The sequence below is a fragment of the Oryx dammah genome, unplaced genomic scaffold, assembly GCF_014754425.2.
Source record: "Oryx dammah isolate SB20612 unplaced genomic scaffold, SCBI_Odam_1.1 HiC_scaffold_12, whole genome shotgun sequence".
Lineage (NCBI taxonomy): Eukaryota > Metazoa > Chordata > Mammalia > Artiodactyla > Bovidae > Oryx > Oryx dammah.
Window position 1 is genome coordinate 61,192,366 of NW_024070196.1, and position 9,235 is coordinate 61,201,600.

Consider the following 9,235-nt stretch of genomic DNA (forward strand, 5'->3'; position numbering starts at 1 on the left):
GGAAGGAAAGTTATAACCAACCTAGACAGCATATTAAAAAGCAGAGACATTGCTTTGTCAACAAAGGTCCGTCTAGTCAAGGCTATGGTTTTTCCAGAGGTCATGTATGGATGTGAGAGTTGGACTATAAAGAAAGCTGAGTGCTGAAGAATGGATGCTTTTGAACTGTGGTGTTGGAGAAGACTCTTGAGAGTCCCTTGGACTGCAAGGAGATCTAACCAGTCCATCCTAAAGGAGATCAGTCCTGTGTGTTCATTGGAAGGACTGATGTTGAAGCTGAAACTCCAATACTTTGGCCACCTGATGTGAAGAGTTGACTCATTTGAAAAGACCCTGATGCTGGGAGGGATTGAGGACAGGAGGAGAAGGGGACGACAGAGGATGAGATGGCTGGATGGCATCACCAACTCGATGGACATGAGTTTGGGTGGGCTCCAGGAGTTGGTGTTGGACAGGGAGGCCTGGTGTGCTGCAGTTCATGGGGTTGCAAAGAATGGGACACAACTGAGTGACTGAACTGAACTGAACTGAACTCTAGACCAGCACTGATTGTCCATACAAATAAAATGTCAGCCATATATATGTGATTTTATCTATTTGTTTCTTTGGCGTATAGTTGCTTTATCATGTTGCGTTAGCTTCTGTCTGCTGTACAGAAAAGTGAATCAGCTTTACATACACATATATTCCCCTCCTTATTGGACTTGCTTCCCATTTAGAGAAGTGCTCTGTGGTGACAGAGCACTGAATAGAGTTCCCTCTGCTATACAGTCAGTTCTCATTAGTTATCTATTTTATACATAGTAGCATACCATATATGTAATTTTAAAACTTCTAGTGAAAGAAAGTGAAAGTGAAGTCGCTCAGTCGTGTCTGACTCTTTGCGACCCCATGAACTGCAGCACGCCAGGACTTCCTGTCCAACACCAACTCCCGGAGCCCACCCAAACTTATGTCCATTGAGTCAGTGATGCCATCCAACCCTCTCATCCTCTGTCGACCCTATGGACTGGAGCCTGCCAGGCTCCTCTGTCCATGAGATTTTCCAGGGAAGAGTACTGGAATGGGTTGCCATTTCCTTCTTCAGGGGATCCTCCTGACTCAGGGATCAAAGTCTGGTCTCTCGCATTGCAGGCAGACTCTTTACCCTCTGAGCCACCAGTGAATCCCCAAACTTCAGGTAGTCACACGTAAAAAGGTAAAGAAACAGGTAAAATAAGTTTGTAAAAATATGCTTATTTAACCCAAAATAATATCAAAAATAAAAACTATTTTACATTATTTTATTTTACTTATTAAACCTTTGAAGTCCAGTGTGTATTTTACACTTACAGACAATGTGTGAAATCTCAGTGTGAACTGGCTGCATTTCCAGTGCTTAATAAGCACATCTGGCTGATGCAACCATACTGAACACTTATTCCTTGGAAGAAAAGCTATGACCAACCTAGAGAGCATATTAAAAAGCAGAGACATTACTTTGCTGACAAAGGTTTGTCTAGTCATAGCTATGGCTTTTCCAGTAGTCATGTATGGATGTGAGTTGGACTATAAAGAAAGTTGTGCTGCAAAGAATTGATGTTTTTGAACTGTAATGCTGGAGTCCCTTGGACTGCAAAGAGATCAAAGCAGTCAATCCTAAAGGAAATCAGTCCCGAATATTCATTGGAAGGACTGATGCTGAAGCTGAAGCTCCAATACTTTGGCCACCTGATGTGAAGAACTGACTCACTGGAGAAGACCCTGATGCTGAGAAAGAAAGACTGAAGGCAGGAGGAGAAGGGCACGGCAGAGGATGAGATGTTTGGATGGCATCACTGACTCGACGGACATGAGTCTCAGCAAGCTCTGGGAGTTGGTGATGGACAAGGAAGCCTGGTGTGCTGCAGTCCATTGGGCTGCAAAGAGTCGGACACGACTGAGCGACTGAACTGAACTGAACTGAACCATACTGGACAGCACACTGAGATGTAACTCACGCTTTTCCATATCTGCATAATATTCCACAGTGTGGATGTTCAGTTTTTAGTCAGTTACTGTGTTGGTAGACTATTTACAGGGTGGTCTGTTTTAATGGTGCTTGCATGAACTTCCTTATGAGAAAATTGAGTGAGGGAGTGAACCACTACTAACCTTAACATTAACATTAAGGGAGTGATTATTAGTATTGTCAATATCATCCTCCATTTTAAAAATAAGATAACTCACGTGCAGAGATTTATCACAAAGTCAGAGAACAAATGATCCCTGGCTAGAAGAGTAGTACTCTTTCTGTAGCACAACTGCCCACTGGTTTTCTATTTTCCAGTAGCTCAAAGAGATAGGATTCAATGTAAATGTATGTGTGACCTTGGACAAGGCATTTATTGTAATCAAGCCTCAGTTCTTTCATGTTAAAGTCCTACATCGTGTTAAAGTCTTGCATTGAGGCTTCAAATATTTACATTGTAATTAATAAACTGCCGAACAAATTTATGACCTCCTTATAGATGGCAAAACCAGGTGCTTAATCATACTGTTTATAACAGAATGATGATATTAATGTTTTGCCCAACTAAGGGGTTCCTTGGTGGCTCAAACAGTAAAGGACCTGCCTGCAATGCGGGAGACCTGGGCTCGATCCCTGGGTTAGGAAGATCCCCTGGAGGAGGGCATGGCAACCCACTCCAGTATTCTGGCCTGGAGAATCCCCATGGACAGAGGTGCCTGGTGGGCTACAGTCCATGGGGTCACAAAGAGTCCGACGCTACTGAGGCGATACAACTGAGTGACTATGGCCCAGCACAGTGAATGCTAAATTTTGCAATACCGCAACAAAACACTAGAGGGAGTTCATTATATGGCAAGTCATTTAAGAAACGTTTTGGAGTCATCACTAGGAGAAAGTCTCTGAGACTGTCAGAATTTTTGAGGGGTTCAAGTAAGCCATTCTGCACTTTATTCGTTGTGATACATTTTCTGAAGTAGCAGTTTCTAAGAGGTGTTTTGCTTAAGAAGCTGAACAAATAAATGTGCTGACATCCCCATTCTCAAAAAATAAAAATAAAAAACAGTGTCAGCTCTTTCTGGAGAAAATTACAGGCCTGGACAGTGAATAATCCTGAATGGGTATGAAACGGAGTAGGACACTACGGTCCTTGCCTCAACTTGCCTTTCATCTGTGGAAAAACTTTAGACAAAGAACACGTTTAATTAGAGAACTGAGAAAATGCAGCAGCAAAGAAAAGCAGTCAAACAGGACAAAACAATAATAGTTTCGTCTGTAAGCAAAGTCAAGGATCTTTAGTCCCTTCTCAAAGGCTGTAGATAGTATTCTGAGCCACATCCTGTGAGCTGTCTTATAGAGTCTAAAACCCCCATCAGGTGGAAGAACTTAACTACACGATGACCAGACTGAAGCCGTGAAACAAGCTGCCACAATTCCGAGAACCGACCTCAAGAAAATGGGAACAAGTCAACCCTGGAACTGAAGACCAGCTGTACTTGCTTAAAGATGACGATGGTCGGTCCAATTTCAAGAGGACTCCCAGAGCTGACTGTGCTATTTCTACACATAGCCCCCTCCCTCTGCCTATAAAACTCTTGCCCCTAACTGTTGGGTGAGAGAGTCAGCCTTTGGACAGGAATTGCCGGCATCCAAAATAAAGCAAACTTTCGTCTTCGCCGACCTTGACTCTTTAATGTCTTTTGAGCAGTGAGTAGCCAGACCCCATTTCTAGTTACTGGTACTAAATGCAGCCTAGTATGATCTTATTCATCCTAATCCATGTGGAAGGCAGACATGTGTAGAAGCCCCATGTTTCAACAAACGTGGCAACTCTGCCTCTACTGTGGTCAGAAGTGTCCCACTGATATTTCTGAGGCCTTCATAAGCATCTGATCACTGCACTTGTATCCTTAGTCACCTGGAACCAGAAAAGGCCACATTATTCTCAGGGACACAGCATTGAAGCAAGTGGTTTGTATACATCAAGGCATAAAGCTCTAGCCACCAGCAACAGCAAACGGAAGAGAATGGAAACTTCAAGCTGAAAGATGTCGTATTGTGTACATGTTACCTTAAGGGCTGCAGTGAAGTTAAAACCTACACACACACACACACACACACACACACACACACACACACCCCTATAAGATATACCGTGCTGTTGATTTTGCAAGAGATAATAACTGTTCTTATTTTTAATTCTATTAATATGCACAGCAAGCTGTCTTATTCATCTTCATTAATCAGTTCTTTAATCTTCACAGACTACTGGTTAAGAGTGCACTCTTTGAAATCTGATCCATGCTGTGGGCAAGTTACTGCACCTCTTTGAGTCTGAGTTTTCCCATAATAGTATCCTCTATAAGCTGTCGGGAGGATACAATGAAATAAGGCAAGACACATAAAGCAATGCTAGGCACATAGCATACAGCATTGCTCTTACTACCCCTGGTGTATAATTTTTAGCAGAATACTTGGCACATAGTAAGATCCCACAGGGTCCTGCTCCATTATATCATTCACAGCTATGACTTAGATGGTGATGACGGTGCTGCTGGCAGTGACGAAAACAGTTATTTATTTAGCCCTTTCTATGCATAAAATGCCATACTTAGTGATTTTTGTATATATTAACTTATTTACTCTTCCCAACAATTCTGTGAGGTACATATTATGGTTATCTCCTTTTTTTTTTTTTTCCATTTTAGAAATGAAGAAACAGAGGGCAAAGTGGCCAGGGAGGGAATGTGGAGGGAACGAACAATCATGCTCTTTGATGCCTCCATGCCCCCTGCATATATTGTTCCAATTGCCACTTCTATCTGCTAAATTTGTATCTAGTCTTCCAAATCCAATGCAAAACCAAACTCTTTTGCAAAACTTTCCTAAATCCCCCAGAAGAAGTAGCTTATAATTATTCATTTCTCTGTTTGTTTTTTCCTTGAATATGTGTTCTCAAAGGCAGGAATGTACTTCATTGGTTTTAAATTCTAGCCTTTTCTACTACTGTATTACACAGGGAACTATATACAATCTCCTGGGATGAACCATAATGAAAAATAAATAATTTTAAAAGAATGTATCTATGTGTAAATTGACTTACTTTGTCATACACCAAAGATTGGCACACCATTGTAAATAAACTATATTTCAATAAATACGGTAAAACAAATTCTAGCTTTTTAGACCTGCTGTCATTGAGCACAGGCTGTAGTCTGATTAGGTGATGCAGGCTTTAGGTAATTGTGGAGAAAATGCCCCTGGAAGGTTCCCATCTAGCCTTTCATCGGATAGGTTTCACTTTATTTGGGAATTAAGTCCTTCATCCATCTATGTGCTAAGTCCTTCCAGTCCTGTCCAACTCTATGGGACCCCATGAACTGTAGCCCACCAGGCTTCTCTGGCCATCGAATTCTCCAGGCAAGAATACTGGAGCAGGTTGTCAAGCCCTCCTCCAACGAATCTTCCAGACCCAGAAATCCAACCCACGTCTCTTGCATCTCCAGCATTGGGAGGTGTGTTCTTTACCACAAGCGCCACCTGGGAAGCTCATTCATCTATCTATCAGTTCAGTTCAGTCGCACAGTCATGTCCGACTCTTTGCAACTCCGTGAACCGCAGCACGCCAGGCCTCCATGTCCATCACCAAATCCCGGAGTCTACCTAAATCCATGTCCATTGAGTCGGTAATGCCATCCAACCATCTCATCCTCTGTCGTCCCCTTCTCCTCCTGCCCTCAACCTTTCCCAGCATCAGGGTCTTTTCAAATGAGTCAACTCTTCACATCAGGTGGCCAAAGTATTGGAGTTTCAGCTTCAACATCAGTCCTTCCAATGAACACCCAGGACTGATCTCCTTTAGGATGGACTGGTTAGATCTCCTTGCAGTCCAAGGGACTCTCATGAGTCTTCTCCAACACCACAGTTTAAAAGCATCCATTCTTCGGCACTCAGCTTTCTTTATAGTCCAACCCTCACATCCATACATGACCTCTGGAAAAACCATAGCCTTGACTAGACAGACCTTTGTTGACAAAGCAATGTCTCTGCTTTTTAATATGCTGTCTAGGTTGGTCATAACTTTCCTTCCAAGGAGTAAGCATCTTTTAATTTCATGGCTGCAATCACCATCTGCAGTGATTTTGGAGCTCCCCCCAAAAAAGTCAGGCACTGTTTCCACTGTTTACCCATCTATTTCCCATGAAGTGATGAGACTGGATGCCATGATCTTAGTTTTCTGAATGTTGAGTTTTAAGCCAACTTTTTCACTCTCCTCTTTCACTTTCATCAACAGGCTCTTCAGTTCCTCTTCACTTTCTGCCATAAGAGTGGTGTCATCTGCATATCTGAGATTATTGATATTTCTCCTAGCAATCTTGATTCCAGCTTGTGCTTCCTCCAGCCCAGAGTTTCTCTTGATGTACTCTGCATAGAAGTTAAAGAAGCAGGGTGACAATATACAGCCTTGACGTACTCCTTTTCCTATTTGGAACCAGTCTGTTGTCCCATATCCAGTTCTAACTGTTGCTTCTTGACCTGCATATAGGTTTCTCAAGAGGCAGGTCAGGTTGTTCTGGTATTCCCATCTCTCTCAGAATTTTCCACAGTTTATTGTGATCCACACAGTCAAAGGCTTTGGCATAGTCAATCAAGCAGAAATAGATGTTTTTATGGAACTCTCTTGCTTTTTCCACGATCTAGCGGATGTTGGCAATTTGATTTCTGGTTCCTCTGCCTTTTCTAAAACCAGCTTGAACATCTGGAAGTTCACGGTTCACACATTGCTGAAGCCTGGCTTGGAGAATTTTGAGCGTTACTTTACTAGCATGTGAGATGAGTGCAATCGTGTGGTAGTTTGAGCATTCTTTGGCATTGCCTTTATTTGGGATTGGAATGAAAACTGACCTTTACCAGTCCTGTGGCCATTGCTGAGTTTTCCAAATTTGCTAGCATATTGAGTGCAGCACTTTCATAGCATCATCATTTAGGGTTTGAAAGAGCTCAACTGGAATTCCATCACCTCCACTAGCTTTGTTCATAGTGATGCTTCCTAAGGCCCACTTGACTTCACATTCCAGGATGTCTGGCTCTAGGTGAGTGATCACACCATCATGATTATCTGGGTCGTGAAGATCTTTTTTGTACAGTTCTTCTGTGTATTCTTGCCACCTCTCCTTAATATCGTCTGCTTCTGTTAGGTCCATACCATTTCTGTCCTTTATTGAGCCCATCTTTGCATGAAATGTTCCCTTAGTATCTCTAATATTCTTGAAGAGATCTCTAGTCTTTCCCATTCTATTGTTTTCTTCTATTTCTTTGCATTGATCTCTGAGGAAGGCTTCTTATCTCTCTTTGCTATTCTTTGGAACTCTGCATTCAAATGGGTCCTTCAAATGGGTCCACGGCGCAGGAGTGGTGGCTGCAATAGCACAGGAGCAGCAGAGAGGAGCTACCCCATGTCCAAGGTAAGAGAAACCCAAGTAAGATGGTAGGCGCTGAGAGAGGGCATCAGAGGGCAGACAGACTGAAACCACAATCACAGACAACTAGCCAATCTGATCACATGGACCACAGCCTTGCCTAACTCAATGAAACTAAGCCATGCTGTGGGGGGCCACCCAAGACAGACAGGTCATGGTGGAGAGGTCTGATAGAATGTGGTCCACTGGAGAAGGGAATGGCAAACCACTTCAGTATTCTTGCCTTAAGAACCCCATGAACAGTAAGAAAAGGCAAAATGATAGGATCCTGAAAGAGGAACTCCCCAGGTCAGTAGGTGCCCAATATGCTACTGGAGATCAGTGGAGAAATAACTCCAGAAAGAAAGAAGAGATGGAGCCAAAGCAAAAACAACACCCAGTTGTGGATGAGACTGGTGATGGAAGCAAGGTTTGATGCTGTAAAGAGCAATATTGCACAGGAACCTGGAATGTCAGGTCCATGAATCAAGGAAAATTGGAAGTGCTCAAACAGGAGATGGCAAGAGTGAACATCAACATTCTAGGAATCAGTGAACTAAGATGGACTGGAATGGGTGAATTTAACTCAGATGACCATTATATCTACTACTGTGGGCAGGAATCCCTTAGAAGAAATGGAGTAGCCCTCATGGTCAACAAAAGAGTCTGAAATGCAGTACTTGGATGCAGTCTCAAAAACGACAAAATGATCTCTGTTCATTTCCAAGGCAAACCATTCAATATCATGGTAATCCAAATCCATGCCCTGACCAGTAATGCTGAAGAAGCTGAAGTTGAACGGTTCTATGAAGACCTACAAGACCTTTTAGAACTAACACCCCCAAAAAATGTCCTTTTCATTATAGGGGACTTGAATGCAAAAGTAGGAAGTCAAGAAACACCTGGAGTAACAGGCAAATTTGGCCTTGGGGTACAGAATGAAGCCGGTCAAAGGCTAATTGAGTTCTGCCAAGAGAACGCACTGGTCATAGCAAACACCCTCTTCCAACAACACAAGAGAAGACTCTACACATGGACCTCACCATATGGACGACACCAAAATCAGATTGATTATATTCTTTGCAGCCAGAGATGGAGACGCTCTATACAGTCAGCAAAAACAAGACTGAGAACTGACTGTGGCTCAGATCATGAACTCTTTGTTGCCAAATTCAGACTTAAATTGAAGAAAGTGGGGAAAACCACTAGACCATTCAGGTATGACCTAAATCAAATCCCTATGACTATACAGTGGCAGTGAGAAATAGATTTAAGGGACTAGATCTGATAGACAGAGTGCCTGATGAACTATGGATGGAGGTTCGTGACATTGTACAGGAGACAGGGATTAAGATTGGCCACCGCATGCGAAGAGTTGACTCATTGGAAAAGACTCTGATGCTGGGAAGGATTGGGGGCAAGAGGAGAAGGGGACGACCGAGGATGAGATGGCCGGATGGCATCCGGCAGATGGTGATGGACAGGGAGGCCTGGCATGCTGCGATTCATGGGGTCGCAAAGAGTAGGACACGGCTGAGTGACTGAACTGAACTGAAGAAAAATAAATGCAGAAAAGCAAAATGGCTCTCTGAGGAGGCGTTACAAATAGCTGTGAAAAGAAGAGAAGTAAAAAGCAAAGGACAAAAGGAAAGATATACCCATTCATCTATACTTTCTTACAATTTAAAATGGTAATGCTTTCTAATGTCTTTGGTAGGCAAAATAAAAGTTTCAACTTTAGGCCCGTTCCCAAAAGTACTCTGAGAATTCTACTAGTCTATAAAATGAA